This window comes from Notolepis coatsorum (assembly GCF_963971535.1).
Source record: "Notolepis coatsorum genome assembly, chromosome: 15".
Classification (NCBI taxonomy): Eukaryota; Metazoa; Chordata; class Actinopteri; order Aulopiformes; family Paralepididae; genus Notolepis; species Notolepis coatsorum.
The window spans coordinates 52,649,072-52,669,860 of NC_140179.1; the positions used below are offsets into that span (position 1 = coordinate 52,649,072).

Genomic DNA, 20,789 nt, shown 5'->3' on the forward strand with positions numbered 1-20,789 from the left:
GTTCCTCTCTGCTCGTTCCTCTCTGCTCGTTCCTCTCTCTGCTCGTTCCTCTCTACTCGTTCCTCTCTCTGCTCGTTCCTCTCTACTCGTTCCTCTCTGCTCGTTCCTCTCTGCTCGTTCCTCTCTGCTCGTTCCTCTCTCTGCTCGTTCCTCTCTGCTCATTCCTCTCTCTACCAGTGCACGTGAGCGAAGAGTGGGTTTTAAAATGGGTCGGCGCGACGTCCGGAGCGAGAGTTCTCCTCCGCTCCAATCCACTCCAGGCCGCTCACAGTGGTTTAACACTGATGTAATATACATGTAGTACAATGCCAAAGCAACAGATGGCGATGTACAAACATGAAGGCCATTTTCAACCAATGAGAACTTCCTGTGATATCCTGTTCAGGCTTTGTCACTCACATCCTGTTAGAAAAAGTATATGACGCCATTGTTGTTGTCGTTAGCTTACATGCTAACGTTAATGGCAGCGACCATAGCATTGTGGCTAGGCTAGCTATCATCGCTTAATAGAGCTAGTGAATGGATAAACAACGTTATTTAACATTGCAGAATGGGTACAATTACAATGCGGCTCAATACAAACAATTGTTAAGGGGCCCAGGGGGTGTAGACTGTTGTAGTTTGAGCTAATTTACACCATGCTCCAAAAAAAGAAAAAAAATCTGCAGAGCGATGTGGAGCGGGGAGCGGGGAGCGCTCGATTCAAGGTGAGCGGTGAACGAGCGGAGAGCGACTTGGGGGCGGGGTCAACATGAGCGATTAGCGGAGCGGAACAAGCCGTCTAGAGCGAAGAGCGGATTTCACACCCGCGCCGATCCGCTCACGTGGCCTGCTCTCTACTCGTTCCTCTCTGCTCGTTCCTCTCTGCTCGTTCCTCTCTGCTCGTTCCTCTCTCTGCTCGTTCCTCTCTGCTCATTCCTCTCTCTACTCGTTCCTCTCTGCTCGTTCCTCTCTGCTCGTTCCTCTCTGCTCGTTCCTCTCTCTGCTCGTTCCTCTATGCTCGTTCCTCTCTGCTCATTCCTCTCTACTCGTTCCTCTCTACTCGTTCCTCTCTGCTCGTTCCTCTCTGCTCGTTCCTCTCTCTACTCGTTCCTCTCTCTGCTCGTTCCTCTCTCTGCTCGTTCCTCTCTGCTCGTTCCTCTCTCTGCTCGTTCCTCTCTGCTCATTCCTCTCTACTCGTTCCTCTCTACTCGTTCCTCTCTGCTCGTTCCTCTCTGCTCGTTCCTCTCTCTACTCGTTCCTCTCTCTACTCGTTCCTCTCTCTGCTTGTTCCTCTCTCTGCTCGTTCCTCTCTGCTCGTTCCTCTCTCTGCTCGTTCCTCTCTCTGCTCGTTCCTCTCTCTGCTCGTTCTTCTCTGCTCGTTCCTCTCTACTCGTTCCTCTCTCTGCTCGTTCCTCTCTACTCGTTCCTCTCTCTGCTCGTTCCTCTCTGCTCGTTCCTCTCTGCTCGTTCCTCTCTGCTCGTTCCTCTCTCTACTCGTTCCTCTCTGCTCATTCCTCTCTGCTCGTTCCTCTCTCTGCTCGTTCCTCTCTACTCGTTCCTCTCTCTGCTCGTTCCTCTCTACTCGTTCCTCTCTCTGCTCGTTCCTCTCTGCTCGTTCCTCTCTCTACTCGTTCCTCTCTGCTCGTTCCTCTCTCTACTCGTTCCTCTCTCTACTCGTTCCTCTCTGCTCGTTCCTCTCTGCTCGTTCCTCTTTACTCGTTCCTCTCTGCTCGTTCCTCTCTGCTCGTTCCTCTCTGCTCGTTCCTCTCTGCTCGTTCCTCTCTCTGCTCGTTCCTCTTTACTCGTTCCTCTCTACTCGTTCCTCTCTGCTCGTTCCTCTCTACTCGTTCCTCTCTGCTCGTTCCTCTCTGCTCGTTCCTCTCTGCTCGTTCCTCTCTGCTTGTTCCTCTCCGTGGGGCCTCCGCGCCACAAGCCTTATCAGCAGCTGCCTCCTGCAGGAGACGTCTAGCTGGAGGCCTTGCGGTGACACGGCCTACTTCATATTAGGGGTGGGGGAAAAAATCGATACGTAGTAGTATCGCGATACTTTGCGTGGTGATACTGTATCGATACAGGGACGCCAAGTATTGATATTTAATTATTCATAATATATATATATTTTTTTTATGTGTTGTATTTCTTTTTGTATAAGGAAGTTGCATTGTTCATTTCAATACCTGTAATAGTACAGTAGTCCACACACGCACGTGCGTTCAGTTAAGTTGGAATATGACTGTAATACAAACAGTTCAGTTTGTCAGGTACATGCAACACAGATTACAGTGTTTACATCTGTCTGCTTGAGAAAATACCATGATTTGATAAAAAAAAGAAAATATCATGTTCTGCAAACAAATTGTGGTAAAGTTTATTGTAAACACAAACACACGCAACAGCCTATTTGATGTGTTTCTACGCGTCACTTTGACGCAAGACCCTGTTTGTTTGCCTTTACCCTTTACACAACCCATAGAGCGAGAGAGAGAGAGAGAGAGAGAGAGAGAGTGAGTGAGATTGAGAGATAGAGAGAGAGAGCGCGATTTCTCAGTTTGATTGTTTTGTTTGGTTTGGCTTTGGCAATGTAAACGTATGTTTCCCATGTCAATAAAGCCCATTTGAATTGAATTGAATTGAATTGAATTGAATTTAATTTAATTGAGAGGGTGGGGGGAGGGGAGGGGAAAGAGTAGTGGTCAAGTTGATTGTACACAAACACACGCGACGGCCTGCTTTATGTGTTCCTACGCATCACTTTGACGCAAGGCCCTGTTTGTTTGTTTACCTTTTTCACGACCCATAGAGAGAGAGAGAGAGAGAGAGAGAGTGAGAGTGAGAGAGAGAGGGGGGGTAGGGGGGGGGAGGGGAAAGAGTAGTGGTCAGGTTGATTGTAAACACAAACACATGCGACGGCCTACTTTATGTTTCTACGCGTCACTTTGACGCAAGGCCCTGTTTGTTTGTTTACCTTTTCCACGACCCTTAGAGAGAGAGAGAGAGAGACCAGTGGACTATTGTTTCTTATAAAAGATCAAATCAGTTAATGTGGCACCGATAATAACCTTTACAGTATGTGGCAAATACTAATGTAGCTTATGTATAATGCTGTCACTGTCTTTGTTTTATGTCATTCACCATCATCTGTCTCACTTTGCTACATGCAGAGATAACATTAACACACACATACTGTACACACACTAGTCTAGTCTATCCTTAGAGGAATAACATCCGTCTTAAATGCTTTAGCTCAATAAACGAACTGTGCAACTTTACATACATGAATATTTGTAGAGAGAGAGAGAGAGAGAGAGAGAGAGAGAGAGAGAGAGAGAGAGAGAGAGAGAGAGGAACGTATACATACAGTGTGTGCTCAGAATACGTCTGTCTGTATGAGCTGTTCCTTCGATAGGAGGTGCAGCAGAAGGTTGATCCACTCGGTTAACTTTGTTCTTCTGTGAGATAGTTCAACAGCATGCTGGCAGCAGAACACTTGGTTATACTACAAGCTACTGTGTTTCATTGGATAAGAACATTCTGTTCTGCTGCTGTAAGCCAGCAAGCCAACTGTGTGGAAATTTCTCAGATATCCAGAAGTCAATGTTCCTATTCTCCATGCTGTCTGTCCGTCTGTCCGTCTGTCCGTCTGTCTGTCTGTCTGTCTGTCTGTCTGTCTGTCTGTCTGTCTGTCTGTCTGTCTGCAGGGTTTGCACAAGGTCCTTGAAGTGCTTAAAGTGCTTGATTAAAAAAAAAAAAAAAGCCAAGGCCTGGAATTCCTTGAAAACAGCCTATTCTTTTTTACAAGGCGCTTAAAAAGTAATTGAAATTAAAATCAACCATTCACATTGAAAGTTTTGTTCTGAATCAAGAAATTATATTTTTTATAATTTATAATTATAATTCTATAAAAAACAGCATTTAAAAGTGAATTGTATCATTTTAAATGCCCTTTTAAAATGAAAAATAGTGCTGGGAAAAGTACTTGAAAGTCCTTGAATTTAATTTTGCAATGTCTGTGGGAACCCTGTGTCTGTGTCCGTCTGTCCGTCCGTCCGTCTATCTATCACCAGGCCTCACTTACTGTACCAAGCATAAGACATACAAATCAATATAAGTAATTTGAATATATAAGTTCCACTTACATTTTAGATTACGATGAGTCATTGGAAACAGTGACTTGTGTTTCTAAGTATACACTGTGGCGCCGTATTTGATCAGCTTTCAACCTTTACACCAACTATATTGTTTTTGAGAAAACATTAATAAATATGAATAAATATTGATAAATTAGGCCCATCAAGTTCATGAGGTCTTATTTTCCTAATATGTCGATGACTTTGTTTCCCCGACATGACTCTGTGCCTCTCAGCTGTAGGTGAGAGGTAAGGCCACCTCCTCAGGAGGAGACGAGGGAACACATAGTGGAAAGATTACAGATTGTATCTGCTTCTGCCAGTTATAATGACTGAGCTATTGTACTTTTACGTACTTGAGTGTATGCCTGGCAAATGGGCAAGTTTCCTCTGAGTCACTACTTTTGCAGAAATCTCTTTGTAGATGGATGCTTGATGTGGGAGATTCGAGCGCCACAAGCCAGGATTCATATCCATTTTTTCCATCTTGTAAAAAATAAAAGAAATAAGACTTTTAGTGTGACCCATAATATTTCAATTGATGATTAGTTCTACCTCTAACCGCTAAACGGACAAAGCAAAAAGGAAATATCGCAATAATACTGCCTGTACTTTCATAAAACAGAAAGCATCTGCTGACAGATATACCAGGTCTGTAGTTAGAGGGGACTGTGTAGTCCCAAACAGGAGGTCTGCTTTTAGTCAGGCAGCCTTTTCCGTCAGAGCAGCCCACACCTGGAACGGCTCAGGGAGTATCAAAGATACATTTAATTTAAATCGAACTTAAAATCATGGTCAAGTATGCAACCATTTTAACTGAGGGGTTGTGATGTATTGTAATGTATTTTAATGTATTTATTTTAATGTATTATTTAGTGTATTGTAACCTACTGATTCCTACTGTGTTTTAATTATTGTACTGTCTTGGTAATTATTGTAGTGCTCATGTCACCTGCCCCAGAGACTACAGTTGAAAATTTGCCAACCTGGCTAAACTGGCATATTTACAGTAAAATGTTCCTTAATATCCACTGTCTCTGTATTTTAAACCAATAAATACAAATACTGTAAACCACAATTATTCTGCGACTTATTACCTCAATATAGGGTGATATACCGGTAGAAATTATACAGTGCTAGAAAAGTTGGTATGAACACATATTGTTTCACAGAGAACTTTTGACCATTCGCTTTGACTATAAATACCAAGGTTGTATAGACTGGTGAAAAGCTGGTTACTCTTACACTCCTAGCTCTACCAGTTACACCAAATATCTAGCCGTTAGCAATGACAGCAGCCAGCTAGCTCGCTTGTTGGATTATCTCACATTCGCTATTGAGTAAAAACAAAAGCATACGTTAACGATAGGGATGTCCGATATTATCGGCCGATATTGGCATTAAAATGTAATATCGGAAATTATCGGTATCGGTTTTCAAAAAGAAAAAATTATATTTATTATATATTTTTTTACATTTATTTAACCTTTATTTACCCAGGCAAGCAAGTAAGAACAGATTCTTATTTGATTTATTGTCAAAAGTATGCATAATGTTGTGTTAATTCCACGACAAGAGATATGCGGAGCAAGAGGAAGCCCCCAACTCCCATCATCATCCAGGGGGTGGAGGTGGAAAGGGTGGAGAATTACAAATTCCTGGGTGTTCTCATGAACAACAAACTGGACTGGACGGACAACACTGGGGCCCTCTACAGGAAGGGACAGAGCAGACTGTTCTTCCTGAGAGGGCTCAGGTCTTTTAATGTCTGCAGCAAACTGCTGCAGATGTTCTACCAGTCTGTGGTGGCGGCGGGTGCCCTCTTTTTCGCTGTGGTATGCTGGGGGGGCAACACCAACACAGACAAAATAAACAAACTGGTAAAAAAAAGCAAGCTCTGTGGTGGGAGCGTACCTGGACAGTCTGGAGGTGGTGGCAGAGGGGAGGACAAGGAGGAAGCTGCATGCTATCCTCGAGAACCCCTGCCACACCCTCTATGATGAGCTGACCGCAATGCGGTCCACGTTTAGCCACAGACTCATCCCCCCCCGACATACTACAAAGCGCTTCGGGCAGTCCTTTGTGCCGGTGGCAATCAGGCTCCACAACCAAGCAGGGCCAGGACGGGCCAACTGCTGTGAACTGGAGGAGCTGGGTTGTGGACTGTAACAAATTAATTTAATTATTTAACAACACACTCATGATTGGACTTGTTTCTTTTTCACCACTCTTTTTAGCTCTTTTTCGTCCTATTTTAGCTATTTTTATCCCTGTGTACTTGTCCATCTTGTTTTAACACATGTATGTTATGTATAAACTGTTTTTTAATTGCTGTTTTTAAATTGCTGTTACGCTGCTGCTTATGCTGTAAAGGACATCTTAATCTCCCCTCTGGGATAAATAAAGGTTTTTAATTCAAAATGTAATGTTAATTACCTGAAATTATTATGTTTTTTTGGGGGGGAAACCCCACATATATCAGTATCGGTTGATATCGGTATCGGAAATTAAGAGTTGGACAATATCGGTATATCGGATATTGGGTAAAAAAGCCAATATTGAACATCCCTAGTTAACGATGTCACTTTCAGAATGAATACTACTTTTGTTCCTGGAAATATATGTTTGCCTGCTCTGATAAATACAAATATCTAGCTGTTTGCGGTTTTCAATGACAGCAGCCAGCTAGCTCGCTTGTTCGATTATCTCACGTTTGCTATTATTAAGTAAAAATAATGGTTCTCACTCAGTCATTAATCGAATAGCTAATTCTGTGAGTTTTGCCTACCCCTACCTAATGATTTGGATTTAAAGACTTCTAGATCTGCCTGTGTGTTGTTGAAGCTACTGATCTGTCAGCTGACCAGCGCATCCATGTACTTTGCATCACAACACGTTTCATTCATATCACAACAGTCCTCCCCCTTGTCCTCCAGTCCCCATCAACACCACCGGCACTGTCAACGTCAACAACACCACCGGCACTGTCAACAACACCGCCCTGGCTGCAGGTGTAGGAAAATAAATAACGCAATGCATTTGTGGAAACATAGCGTCACTCCATGTGGCCTGTGGTGTTGATAGTGCATGACATGACTGTGTGGCCTTTCCTCTGGGGGGGAGGGTTGCATGTGGTCACTCCACAGCACGGTGGGGGCCCCAGAGGCCTCGCTCCGAGTCCCAAAACAAACCCACCACCAGAAATAGGGGGGGGGGGGGGGGCAATGGGGACAGAGTTGGTAAAGGAAAGAGACTGCCCCCACAATGTAACCTCTGGTCGTTAGTGAACTGACCAGTGGTGGAAGAAGTACAGAGTTACTTTACTTAAGTAAAAGTAGAAATACTCAGATAAATTAGTAAAAGTAAAAGTCCTCCATTCAAATTCTACTTAAGTATTTTCTATTGAATGCACTTAAGTATCTAAAGTAAAAGTATGCATTCTACATAATGTTTGTGTGTTCCAGTGCTTGGGAGCATTCAATCCTCGATCCATTGACCTCTAAAAGTTATGTTAAAGTGGTATGTGGTCCAGTTATGCTGCTCTGATGAAAGGTTATGTTAAAGTGGTATGTGGTCCTTAGGGCTGTCCCCGACTAAGGATTTGGATGGTCGACTAGGATTGGCCAAAATTTGCCGTTAGTCGACTATTGGTCGACTTAAAAAAAAAGAAAAAAAAAAGTATAATATTTTTAATTTTCAACTTTCAGTGCCTCTGTGCCTGTTTTCGTAGGCAGTTAGCCTCTGGTATGCGTGCCATTAGCGTTAGCCACGCTTCTATGCCTCTTTTCTTTTGAAAAAAATTATAATTTTGAAATTTTTTATTTTAATTTTAATTAAATTTTAATTATTATATTCGACTAAGAGGTTGGCCAGTCTACTACGGCCCCTTTCGACCGATTAGTCGACTAATCGATTAATAGGGGTCAGCCCTAGGTCCAGTTATGCTGCTCTGATTACGTCCTCTTGAAGTTGACAGGCTTTAAATGTGAAAGTATATAATCTTCATACATTTTTTATTTTGTATATATTATGTTTTCTATGCTAAATCCTTTTCTTCAAAGTAACTAGTAACTGATGCTGGGTTCAGATAAATGCAGTAGAGTAAAAAGTACAATATGTCCCTTGAAATGTAGTGGAGTATAAAAGTATAAAGTTGAAAATACTCACATAAAGTAGCTCGAAAATTTACTTATGTACAGTACTTGAGTAAAAATACTTTCCACCACTGGAAATGAGCGTGTGGTGCTGCTGGGTGCAGGACTGCCATGTGATCACGGGGAGGAAGCGCTAGTCGGTATGAGATCATGGTTCTACGGACCCGGTACCCCCGCAGTGCCTACCGACAAACACCCACGTGTGTTTTCTCTGTCTACAGCAAACCGTAGTCCACTCAATTAAATGACCTCCCCATCTTTCATCTTGTGTGTGTGTGTGTGTGTGTGTGTGTGTGTGTGTGTGTGTGTGTGTGTGTGTGTGTGTGTGTGTGTGTGTGTGTGTGTGTGTGTGTGTGTGTGTGTGTGTGTGTGTGTGTGTGTGTGTGTGTGTGTGTGTGTGTGTGTGTGTGTGTGTGTGTGTGTGTGTGGCGAAGGCTTGGAGGAATCGGGGAGCATAATTATATTCTATGGAAGAATTTGGAATTAAGCTCTTGAATATTTATACATTTAAGGATATTATCTTGTTGCGAATAATTGTCCAGTCCTCCTCCACAGAATCTCCCCCCTCCCCCCTTCGATGTAACTTTTTAAACTATTTTCGATGTAAATTTTAAAATTATATTCGATTCCGCATCAAGTCGTTTGTTTACACACATCCTCCATCACACTCTACTCTATTTTTAGGGCATTTTGTGCTTTATGGTATGGTATGGTATGGTTTATTCTTAATCCCAGAGGGGAAACATGGTTTGCCACCAGAGCGAATACAAATACACAAACATGCAAGAAACAATTACATACAGTGCAAGATACACAACACAGTAAGAAGGAGAGAAGAAGAGAGCCTCTCAACACAGAGCTAGCGGTGTTCGTTAAAAAATTTAACCGCAGCAGGAAAAAAGGACTTTCTCAATCGCTCAGTAGAGCATCGAGGCATCAAAAATGCTAAATGAGCTTCGCAGAGCATGGCCTTCAAAAGATAGAATGCCAGGTATTCAATTTATTCCTAGTTCGCTTGGCAATAATGGTCTCCAAGGAATCAGGAGGAAGGCCTATCACTGAGCCAGCCTTTTTAATGATTTAATTTTTTTTTTTTGATCCACTTTTTCTCCCATTTTTCTATATTTTCTCCCATCCCAATTTCGTATCATCCAATTCAACCCTCCCCTGTCACGAACGCTGTTTCTTGCCTCCCACAAGCCGGCTGCAATGTGGACTAAGTCATACATAGCACAAGTCCCCTCCGGTACTTGAGGTAACAGCAGTCGCATCTTTTCACCTGCGCAGCTCGATCTCTCAGTGTCGAGGAGTAACGCGTGGGAGGCTCACGCTGCCCCCGACACTTCCTGATTCTACTGCGCAGGCGCACCAACCGACTTGTAGGAGTCGCTTGTTCACAACGTTCGATCCCCACCCTTCAGTTTTCCCTCCCCGTAATACGGCCAATGTGTATTACTGCGGACGACCAGCTAAACTGAAAACAATGTGGAGAGCTGGATTCGAACACGCGAATCCTAGCGTCTCCACACTGGTGGCGAGTGCCTTGTCCACTACACCACCTAGCCGCCCTTAATGATTTTATTTATATGGTTTTTGTCAGTAACCGTGATGCTTCCCCCCCAGCAGAGCACAGCATAAAAAAGGACACTAGCCAGGATACCTTGGTAGAACACATGAAGAAGTGACCTGCTGATATCAAAGGATCTAAGCTTCCTTAAATGAAAAAGCCGAGACTGGGCTTTCTTGAACACAGCATCTGTGTTCTGCTTCCAGTCCAGCTTGTGGATACCTATGGATAGGCTACAGAGTTGTCTCAGAGTTGTCTCTGTCAGAGAGAGAGAGAAATGGGGTGAATTCGAACCCAGGACGTTGCGATTACGCAGCACCACGCGGTGCACCACCGGGGGCGCCCCCCCCTCACTCTACTCTTTTATTCAGCAGGCGGTCCGGCTCGTGGTGTCGGGTCGTTTCCACTATTTGTGTGTCGGTAGGTGAGTTTAGTCCAGACGAAGTGAGTGTGTGTTGTTGTTGTGTCCGGTGTTGGTAGGTAGACACGTAAATCATTCATGGTGTTTGTCCCGGCTTGTTGTAACAACGGCCCTGCTCCTCCTCACGTGCCGACGCCCCCTAAATGCAGGGGTGTAAAGTACTTGAGTAATTGTACTTTGTTACAATACCGAAGTACTGTTTTTGGGGATTTGTACTTTACTCAAGTATTATTAGGTTTGTATACTTGTACTTTTACTCAATTACATTTCAGAGAAAAAAAAACATACTTAGTTTTTACTAGTGCTGTCAGGCGATTAAAAAAATTTATCTAATTAATTACAGGATTTGTAATGAATTAATCGAATTAATCGCATTTTAATCGCATAACCATTTTATGCCTGATATTCTATATTCTATAATCATATTTCAAATTGCATGTGTCCGGATGGCAGAATTCAGTACTGTATACAAAACCTTCTGTTTAATCATCTTCCATTTATTAACTTGCTTAGATTTTTCAGGTCTGGTACATTTTAGCATGGTGTTATTCACAGTCAAATTTTTATTGATATTCTCATTTGGTTCATTACAATTCACTCGCGCCCCCCCTCACTCTACTCTTTTCAGCAGGCGGTCCGGCCCGCGGTGTCGGGTCATTTCCACTATTTGTGTCTGTAGGTGAGTTTAGTCCAGACGAAGTGAGTGTGTGTTGTTGTGTCCGGTGTTGGTAGGTAGACACGTAAATCATTCATGGTGTTTGTCCTGGCTTGTTGTAACAACAGCCCTGCTCCTCCACCTCACGTGCCGACACCCCCCTAAACGATATCCGGCGCAGCTGTGTCACCAGATAGCTCAGCCTGGTTCACCAGTACAGGGTTCGCACAAGGTCCTTGAAGTGCTTATTAAAGTGCTTGACTTTTTACCAAAAAAAGCCCAGGCCTGGGATTCCTTGAAAACAACCTATTTTTAACTAGGTGCTTTAAAAAGTCCTTGAAATTCAAATCAACCTTTCGCATTGAATGTTTTGTTCATCCATGATCAAATTGTTCTGAATCAAGAAATCATTTTTCTTTCCCGTTTTAATAAAATCTGACGAGTCGCTGTCTTGCAACTGCTTTTCCTCATTTCTTCACGTGTGACGCTCTAGCAGGCCAAGAAGATGCTTAAGAAACAGCATTTAAAATCCACAGAGCTTTTAAAAAGGTGTGGGATAAAAGTATTGCTTTCCCTCAAAGTATTAATGAATGAATGAATGTATAAAAAAAATAAAATGGCGGGTCCAAAATGAATGTTTAGCCTACATTCAGTATGTAAAAGAAAAACATTGAAACTGACTAATTGATATCATTATGCCTTGTCTCCATTAGCTATGTTCAGCCTGGCTGGGGCTAGCCATGGTCTAGCATGGTACATTGGTACAGTATGGTATGGTTGGATTTGTGTCTCCATTAGCTACTATATTCAGCCTGGTTGGGGCTAGCCATGGTCTAGCATGGTATGGTATGGTTGGGTTTGTGTCTCCATCGCGTTTCTTGTCAACTATACGGTTTCTAGGCAACCTTTCAAAATTCACACCAACTGTGGTACACAAGCTAAACCATGATGACACAACAGTCCCAGCTAGCTTTGTCCAGGTTGTGAAAGGTGTCTGTCTCAGCCAGGGTCCAGCCAGGTTTGGACAGGTTCTAAAGACAATGGAGACGTTCACTGTGTGCCAGACAGGCCACAGCACGGCTAAACCCTGGCTAGTGGAGACGAGGCCACAGCACAGCTAAACCCTGGCTAGTGGAGACGAGGCCACAGCACGGCTAAACCCTGGCTAGTGGAGACAAGGCCACAGCACGGCTAAACCCTGGCTAGTGGAGACAAGGCCACATCACGGCTAAACCCTGGCTAGTGGAGATGAGGCCACAGCACGGCTAAACCCTGGCTAGTGGAGACAAGGCTACAGCATGGCTAAACCCTGGCTAGTGGAGACGAGGCCACAGCACGGCTAACCCCTGGCTAGTGGAGACAAGGCCACAGCACAGCTAAACCCTGGCTAGTGGAGACGAGGCCACAGCATGGCTACACTCTGGCTAGTGGAGACGAGGCCACAGCACGGCTAAAGCCTGGCTAGTGGAGACAAGGCCACAGCACGGCTAAACCCTGGCTAGTGGAGACGAGGCCACAGCACGGCTAAACCCTGGCTAGTGGAGACGAGGCCACAGCACGGCTAAACCCTGGCTAGTGGAGACGAGGCCACAGCATGGCTAAACCCTGGCTAGTGGAAACGAGGCCACAGCACGGCTAAACCCTAGCTAGTGGAGACGAGGCCACAGCACGGCTAAACCCTGGCTAGTGGAGACGAGGCCACAGCACGGCTAAACCCTGGCTAGTGGAGACGAGGCCACAGCACGGCTAAAGCCTGGCTAGTGGAGACGAGGCCACAGCATGGCTAAACCCTGGCTAGTGGAGACGAGGCCACAGCACGGCTAAACCCTGGCTAAACCCTGGCTAGTGGAGACAAGGCCAGAGCACGGCTAAACTCTGGCTAGCGGAGACGAGGCCACAGCATGGCTAAACCCTGGCTAGTGGAGAGAAGGCCACAGCACGGCTAAACTCTGGCTAGTGGAGACGAGGCCACAGCACGGCTAAACCCTGGCTAGTGGAGACAAGGCATAAGACTACCAACAGACCACCAAACCGACTGGTTGATGGACAAATTAACTTAAGAGGCACTTCAGAGTAGAGAGGACCACGAACGCAGTGAGAGTGACTGAAAACAGCGTAAACAAAGTCAGCACATACATCCAGGCCATACATCCAGGCCATCCAGGCCATCATTGAGACTATAATAAGCGTTATGGATTATGATGCAACTAAACCTCCCGCTCTGTGCTCTCGCATCACAACAACAACCATTTTAAAGTAAATGAGGGAAAACAGGTTGCCACGGAAACATATTATTAACACTTTAATCGCCGGAAACGCTGTAACTCGTCATTCCCCGCCATGCTCATTCTGCCGAAGACGCCGTAACACGTCTTTGATATCAATATTTCAAAAATCTGTGATCGAAATCATATTTCTCCCCCGGGGACCTGAGATATACTGCTGAGCTCCACTCAACTCTCTAACGGTTCAAGAGCGCCATCTGGTGGCCGATCGGCAGATCGCCCAACAGGAAGTCATGTGGATGAAGTGGTGCTCACCCATATTTCGTCCGGGCACTCGCTATCATTAGCAGGACTCCATCTTGACACAATGGATGTCGATCGGTTGCAAATAACTCGACAAACAACATGATTTGGACGTATATACTATTATACAACCTGGAAATGGATCGGGTATTTCTACATCCCATAATATGAATATCTCTGCTCCACGCTCATCGCCCAACGGTAAGATCCAGCGTTATTTTCCAACGTGTTCTTTACTAACTGCTCTGATGATCATATCACCCACACTAGATGAATGAAATAACATTGCCCACAGAATTATAAACGACCCCCCGCCCATCCGGTCAACATCAGATCATACGTAGTAACTCCTAGAAGCACATCCAGTTGACATTTTTTATCTCGCACAGATTCCTACCAAACTGTATTTGATCATCAATATAATGCATTTAGGGCTATAAATCAAGTTCTGGAGAAAGCTGCAGAAAACGATAAAAACATACTTATACTTTAGACCGTATTTTAGTATGAATATGTGAATGAAAAAGTATAACGTTGCTACACCCTGAACAATAGATATAGGACATTGAATGGGCCATAATAATGTCAATTTAGCAATACAATTTAAAAAGTTATAGCCCTGCAAAGAAGGGGAACTTCTCCATAGACAAATAGAGATGGCGAGGGATGGTAAATTATGAATTTAACCATGGCGATCAAAGTGTTAAAGTAAAAGACAATTTCTTCTGCGCACTTTCGCCGGCTTAGAAATTCAAACACTGTCCTGTTTAAAACGAAATGTGACAATTGCGATATTAGATTCCTTAACCCCTACAAAGATAAAAGGTAATTTACTGTATTTTTATGGCATTTACACCATAGAAAAACAACATAGTAGAAAAACAAAAATAATCTGTAAAATAATGCAGTGAATTTGTTTTGTTTTACAGTGTAGCGAAGAATAGGCTGCAGCGATTTTTGTTTTCTCATTTAGAAGAATAGTTTCCTGTTTATTGGTTACAAATTGGAAGCTTTATGACATATATAGAAGGTTAAAAAAAAACTCAACTCAACAGCATAGTCTCTTTCCACAATCATGACCCAGTTATTCAAGATACTCCACAGACCTTGTTGTGTGCACCGGACTACACCCTCCTCCCCTCCCATAATAATGAATGGTTGGAGAGAGTTTGAGAGAGAGTGAGAGCAAAGAGCGAGAGAGAGAGAGAGAGAGAGAGAGAGAGAGAGAGAGAGAGAGAGAGATTCGTGTATGATTGTATGTGTAGGTGTGTTTATGTAGGGTGTGTATGTGTGTGCGTTGTGCCTGCGAGGTCATAGCGTGTTGTTGGCTGATACAGCTGCTCGGCGAGGAGGAGACACAGTTCATAGCGTTTACGTTTCTCCTTGGCCCTTCACGGCAGTTACAAGACGTAACGATGGTCACAAGACATTACGACGGTCACAAGATGTTACGATGGTTACAAGACGTTACAACGGTTACAAGACATTACGACGGTTACAATACGTTATGACGGTTACAATACGTTACGCCGGTTACAATACGTTATGTCGGTTACAAGACATTACGACGGTTACAACAATACGTTACGACGGTTACAATACGTTACGCCGGTTACAATACGCTATGACGGTTACAAGACGTTACGGCGGTTACAATACGTTACGCCGGTTACAAGACGTTATGACTGTTACATGACGTTACGATGGTTACAAGACATTACGACGGTTACAAGACGTTACGATGGTGACAAGACATTGCAATGGTTACAAGACGTAACGCTGGTGGCACACGCCTGTCAAGCTGTCTTGTGTCGACACATCAAACACAACACACTGTTCTCTCTTCACGTTCTCCTGCCTGTGGCGGAGGAACAGCCACTATTTGTGTTTTTCATCTCTCTGGATGCGCTACAGTCTCATGTGACGTGTTACTTGTTTATTGAATTACAACACAGTGAAGCCTCTGACAGCAGTGGGACGTGAGTCGGTGGCTAGTCAGTGCTACGCTATACAGGGATCTACAAATGCGTCAAATAATTTACAAGCTCAAAATCTCCTTCCCAGCTCTGCTAAATGTTGGCTGGTGTCAGAACTCCCTGGATTTCAAAGATTTCAAAACTCTCTGTGGGAGTATGGAGGACCAGAGTGAAAAAAATTACATTATTTACCCAGGCTAGGTTCTCTGAGTAACGCCCTGCTTCACATTCACACAGTTAGCATACATTCAAACCTGGGAGCTGCTCAGTACAACCAGTCTGACACTGTTGACCACTAGGAGCTGCCCAGTACAACCAGTCTGACACTGTTGACCACTAGGAGCTGCCCAGTACAACCACAGTCTGACACTGTTGACCACTAGGAGATGCCCAGTACAACCAGTCTGACAATGTTGACCACTAGGAGCTGCCCAGTACAACCAGTCTGACACTGTTGACCACTAGGAGCTGCCCAGTACAACCACAGTCTGACACTGTTGACCACTAGGAGCTGCCCAGTACAACCACAGTCTGACACTGTTGACCACTAGGAGCTGCCCAGTACAACCACAGTCTGACACTGTTGACCACTAGGAGCTGCCCAGTACAACCACAGTCTGACACTGTTGACCACTAGGAGCTGCCCAGTACAACTACAATCTGACACTGTTGACCACTAGGAGCTGCCCAGTACAACCACAGTCTGACACTGTTGACCACTAGGAGCTGCCCAGTACAACCAGTCTGACACTGTTGACCACTAGGAGCTGCTCAGTACAACCACAGTCTGACACTGTTGACCACTAGGAGCTGCCCAGTACAACCAGTTTGACACTGTTGACCACTAGGAGCTGCCCAGTACAACCAGTTTGACACTGTTGACCACTAGGAGCTGCCCAGTACAACCACAGCCTGATACAGTTGACCACTAGGAGCTGCCCAGTACAACTACAGCCTGACACTGTTGACCACTAGGAGCTGCCCAGTACAACCACAGTCGGACACTGTTGAGCACTAGGAGCTGCCCAGTACAACTACAGCCTGACACTGTTGACCACTAGGAGCTGCCCAGTACAACCACAGTCTGACACTGTTGACCACTAGGAGCTGCCCAGTACAACTACAGCCTGACACTGTTGACCACTAGGAGCTGCCCAGTACAACCAGTCTGACACTGTTGACCACTAGGAGCTGCCCAGTACAACCAGCCTGACACTGTTGACCACTAGGAGCTGCCCAGTACAACCACAGCCTGATACAGTTGACCACTAGGAGCTGCCCAGTACAACTACAGTCTGACACTGTGAAGCAACTCCACTAGAGCAGTTGGGGTTAAGTGCCTCGCTCAAGGGCACTTCAGAGGTTGGTATCAATCTATTCATCCACTTCGCCTCGCCCAGATTATTCCTGTCCGTCCGGGGGATCGAACCGGCAGCCTTTCCGGGCCCCACAAGCCCCCACTTCACTAACGTTTAGACTACCGCTCCCCAGGGGACCACAGGGATGTGTAATTGGAGTCAGACAAAGCTTCATATCAGCACAGTATTGTCACGCTGTTAGCAATGTGTTTCACCATGTGAATCCTCATGAGTTCATGTGTCAGAGAGACGCATCCCATAATAGACCATAACTAGCCTATTCCCACTATTCCTATAAGTCATGTTGCAGACATGACCACACAGTTTCTCTTTCTAAACATCTGCAGGCTGTACTGCTGGGAAATCTTGTGATCTCTCTCTCTCTCTGTGCTTCTCTGGCTCCGCCGTCAAGGACAGATTGTTTGTTCTGAACACGGATGATATCACGGTCACCAACACTGGCGTTTTATTTGCCTCTCTGCTCTGGGCCTTTAAAAGCTTCCTCTCTCTCTCCGTGGGATCAGATGGAACAGAGAATGGCCTGTCCTCTCTCTCCATCTCCTCCTGTTTTAACCAGAGATGACTTGATGTCAGCCGTAAGGTCTCCCAGGTCAGACGGTTCAAGCCTTTGAACCAGGTCGTACTCTTGTTTTTCAGTTGAATTATATTTAAAATATAAGCGTTTTTTTTTTGTTTTTTTGTTTTTTTAAGTTCAATGAATGTGTGATATTTCCAAAGTCAATGAGTAATCGTGTTAAATAATCATGATCTCAATATTGACAGAAAATAATCGTGATCATGATTTTTATCATAATCGAGCAGCCCTAGTTTAAAGGGCAGTTCCGTGCATTTCCCTCGCACTTCAACTCCACCCATTTCCCCCCACAAACACAAAATCTATTTCAAATAAACATCACAATCCGCTCGATATCTCGGTTTACAGAGCCCGTTTCTCCCACGGAGGTAATTACCGAGGCGGCGTTTGGCAGACGCGGGTCGCCAGGCAGGAGGGAGCGTGGTGGGCGTGGAGAGGGAGCGGAGAACTCAGTCCTAACGAGATTAATGGCTAACTTCAGTCTGCCGGCTGCATCCACAGCACATGTTGGCTTTTCCAGGGAAGCAGCACACTGGCACTTCAGTTCCTGCCCTGAGCGCCTGAATGCTGTGCTGTGACCGCGCCAGGGAGTGTGTGTGCGTTTAAAACCTATGTGTGTGTCTCTGTCTGTCTGTCTGTCTGTCTGTCTGTCTGTCTGTCTGTCTGTCTGTCTGTCTGTCTGTCTGTCTGTCTGTCTGTGTGTCTGTGTGTCTTTGTGAGTATGTGTGTGTTTAAATGTTTACACTGTGTATGTGTATGTGTGTGTGTATGTGTCTGTGTATGTGTCTGTGTGTGTGTGTGTGTGTGTCTGTGTGTCTTTGTGAGTATGTGTGTGTTTAAACTGTGCGTCTGTCTGTCTGTCTGTGTGTGTCTGTGTGTCTGTGTCTGTGTGCGTGTGCCTGTGTGTGTGCATGTGTATGTGTGTGTCTGTGTGTGACTGTGTGTGACTGTGTGTGCATGTGTGTGTGTGTGTGTGTGTATGTCTGTGTGTGTGTGTCTGTGTGTGTGTGTGTGTGTGTGTGTGTGTGTCTGTGTCTGTGTGTGTGTGTGCATGTGTCTGTCTGTCTGTGTGTGTGTGTGTGTACGTGTGTCTGTCTGTCTGTGTGTGTGTCTGTGTGTGACTGTGTGACTGTGTGTGCGTCTGTGTGTCTGTGTGTGTGTGTGTGTGTGTGTGTGTGTGTGTGTGTCTGTCTGTCTGTCTGTGTGTGTGTGTGTGTGCGTGTGTCTGTCTGTGTGTGTGTGTGTGTGTGTGTGTGTGTATGTGTGTCTGTCTGTCTGTGTGTGTGTCTGTGTGTGACTGTGTGACTGTGTGTGCGTCTGTGTGTCTGTGTGTGTGTGTGTGTGTGTGTGTGTGTGTGTGTGTGTGTGTTTGTGCGTGTGTCTGTCTGTCTGTCTGTCTGTGTGTGTGTGTGTGTGTATGTGTGTCTACCAGAGAGTAGGCTTTAGTGAAGGCCTCCTGTGCCTCTGCACTCGTCCTGAACCTGGTCCCTTGTCTCAGGCGTGTTGACTGCAGGTCAGTGCTGTGGAGGTCAGCGCTTCCGGGGTCGTGGAGTTTATCTGTTACAGATAGCGCTCAGTGATAAATAGGTCAGTGGGGTAAATAAATGTCACAATATACACCTCTCGACCGTGACGGTGACGCGCCTTCCGGCTGCTCCTGAGTGTGCAGGCTTTGCGGTGTGGCTTTAGGAAAACGAATGGACTATTAATAGATTGCTCCTTTAGCTTCCTCTGTGGTTCATGCAGCTGTGTGGTTCCCATGAACAAAGCCTTTTCTAATATACATTTCTCTCTCTCTGATAAGGCAGGGTATTTAGAATTTTAAAGCGGCAGTTTAAAAATAAAAAAGTAAAAATTGCTTGTGAAATTGTCAAAACTATAGCTCAGCACTGCAGATCAGATCACCAGCGTCAGTATATTCTCTGCGACATCCGGTCGTTTAGGGTTAGTTAGAGATTTGGCTTTTAGACATTGGAACGTTAACCCTTTCACTGCCACGTGACAAAGGGTTAACAAAACATACATTTTTTGAGTGAAACGTTCCCATTAACCCCACATTCAGTATCGAGGACTTTTACTGGTAAACAGGGAAAGAAAAAGACTGTTCATTTCCGCAGAAATAAATGCACTTGGGCTTGATATAATGACTATTCAGAAGATTTAGATATCATATGATGATGATATCGGGCGTGGTGACCCAGAGGTATGGAAACTCCCGTTAACGTATCTTTCATCACGTTGGTCTGCATGTTAGTGTCAATAAACTGAAACTGTAATTACTGTAGGCTTGTTTTTTCTTCAAGGTCCAAGGACATAATCCCCCCCCCCATTTCTTTTCCAATTCAAGTTTTTCAATTTACATGTTGAACATGTAACATGAAGAAAATTAAACATATAAACTCACAACGGCCCCCACCCCACCCTCCCCCACTGCCCCACTGTTTTAAGTTATGTGTTTGGACCCCAAGAAGAGTAGTCTTTCACCCATGGGCCATGGGTGTGGACTAATGGGGATCCGTATAATAAACAAATAAACAAATAAACACTGCCCCAGCTCAACCGCCCTCCCCACCCAAGACCTCCACCCCCCCCCCCCCCCCCAGTCCCAGGACACCCACCTCCCCTATATCCCCAAAACATGAAGAGAAAACAACATTGAAACCACAAATGAATAAACAATATTTTGTTATAATATTATAGTACAAACAAACAAAGCAACAAAAAAAAAGATAATTGACATTTACACAATTCTCTTGTAATAGATTTATTGGATTAAATAGATTGATCGTGATTCGTGACACACTGCTAATGTCCTTTCATCACCCAGAGTCGTAGTGACCTCTCTCCTCTGTATTGGCACGGCTTCATCCTCCCCCCTGCTGCTCAGGCTGTCTCCAGCGTTATCAGAGATACCGTAGTAGTGACCTCTCTTTTACTCCTGAGAGCACCCAGAGGGGAGAGACCTGCTTAACAGCAGCCTGTAGGCCCGGGTTTGATCATGAAGGAGATAAGGGGGAATACCTGGCTGTTTACTCTCTAGCCCCAGAGGCTACATGTACAACTCAAGGCACTCTGACTTTCCTGCTCTCTTTGCTCCTCTGTTTGTCTCTCACTTTAAAGGAACACGCCAACTTTTGGGGGAAATTCGCTTATTTGCCATCTACCCCGGAGTTAGACAAGCGGATACGTACCCTTTTCGTCTACTGTGCATGCAGTAGGAGTAGGAAGACCTTGCACCGTTAGCCTAGCTTAGCGTCATTCACTGGAAGTAGGTTAGTCCAGCTAGCCTAGTTCCCAACACAGTCATGAAATACACTCCAAATACAACTCCAAAAATGTCCTGTAAACATGTTGTGACCTGTGTATTTACCACGTAAAAAAAAGAAAAAGGAAATTAGACATTTCCCTTTTCTAAGCAGATACATA

General features: G+C 44.8%; 1 protein-coding gene across 1 annotated transcript in view; it reads left to right on the forward strand.

Annotated features, from left to right (window-relative positions):
• The window catches only part of wnk4a (WNK lysine deficient protein kinase 4a), a 209,809-nt gene that overhangs the window by 32,590 nt on the left and 156,430 nt on the right, over nucleotides 1-20,789 (forward strand). The window lies entirely within an intron of this gene.